The sequence below is a fragment of the Littorina saxatilis genome, linkage group LG13 (assembly GCF_037325665.1).
Source record: "Littorina saxatilis isolate snail1 linkage group LG13, US_GU_Lsax_2.0, whole genome shotgun sequence".
Lineage (NCBI taxonomy): Eukaryota > Metazoa > Mollusca > Gastropoda > Littorinimorpha > Littorinidae > Littorina > Littorina saxatilis.
Genome location: NC_090257.1, coordinates 28,066,783 through 28,068,234, shown reverse-complemented (window position 1 = coordinate 28,068,234; position 1,452 = coordinate 28,066,783).

Below are 1,452 nucleotides of genomic sequence, written 5' to 3'. Positions count from 1 at the left end.
AAAGGCAGTGAAATTGACAAGAAGAGCGGGGTAGTAGTTGCGCTGAGAAGGATAGCACGCTTTTCTGTACCTCTCTTCGTTTGAACTTTCTGAGCGTGTTTTTAATCCAAACATATATCTATATGTTTTTGGAATCAGGAACCGACAAGGAATAAGATGAAAATGTTTTTAAATTGATTTCGAAAATTTAATTTGAATATAACATATTTATATGTTTTTTAAATCAGAAAACGATGAAGAATAAGATGAACGTAAATTTGGATCGTTTTATAAAAATGTTGGTTTTTTTTAACAATTTTCAGATTTTTAATGACCAAAGTCATCAATCAATTTTTAAGCCACCAAGCTGAAATGCGATACCGAAGTCTGGCCTTCGTCGAAAATTGATTGGCCAAAATTTCAATCAATTTGATTAAAAAATGAGGGTGTGACAGTGCTGCCTCAACTTTTACAAAAAGTCATCAAAAATATTTATCGAAAAAAAAGAAAAAAACGTCCGGGGATATCATTCCCAGGTTCAGTAGTTTGGTCTGAATCGCTCTACACACACACACGCACAGACACAGACACAGACACACACACACACACACACACACACACACACACACACACACACACACACACACACACACACACACACACACACACACACACACACACACACACCACGACCCTCGTCTCGATTCCCCCTCTATGTTAAAACATTTAGTCAAAACTTGACTAAATGTAAAAAAACGTCTGAATAGGCTATGTAATACTCAGGAACTCTAATGTGAAGTTTCATGAAGATCCGTGCGATGGTTCTTTCCATTTTCCTGTACGCATATGTTGTTTTCTCTGCTATGAATTCTAGACGATTGGACCATTATGATTATGGAAATAAAATAATATTTGGCGGACCTTGATGCAGATCGAGAATAGCTTCATGAACACTACCAGAACTTACCAATCAAGCCATTCCGCCCCCTGGCAAGATCCCTCAGCTTGCTACATGTAGTAGGTCGGTCACATTCTTTTGCAGCGCATATTGCACACGTCACTGGTAAATGATCTTACATAATTAATGTACTCCTGCACACGTGCAAATTACGGGTGTCCACAGCGAAACTGATAAATCGAGAGACACGAAGAATTTCACGTGGTAAATCTGCTGCGTTGGTAGGGGTGTGTGTGTGTGTGTGTGTGTGTGTGTGTGTGTGTGTGTGTGTGTGTGTGTGTTATTGCGTGCGTATGTATGTGTGTGTGTGTGTGTGTGTGTGTGTGTGTGTGTGTGTGCGTGTGTGTGTGTATGTGTGTGTGTGTGTGTGTGTGTGTATGTGTGTGTGTGACTGTGTGTGTGTGGGTGTGGGTGTTATTGTGAGCGTACGTACGTACGTGCGTGCGTGCGTGTGTATGTGTTTGTGTGTGTGCGTGTGCGTGTGTTTGTGTGCGTGCGTGCGTGCGTGCGTGCGT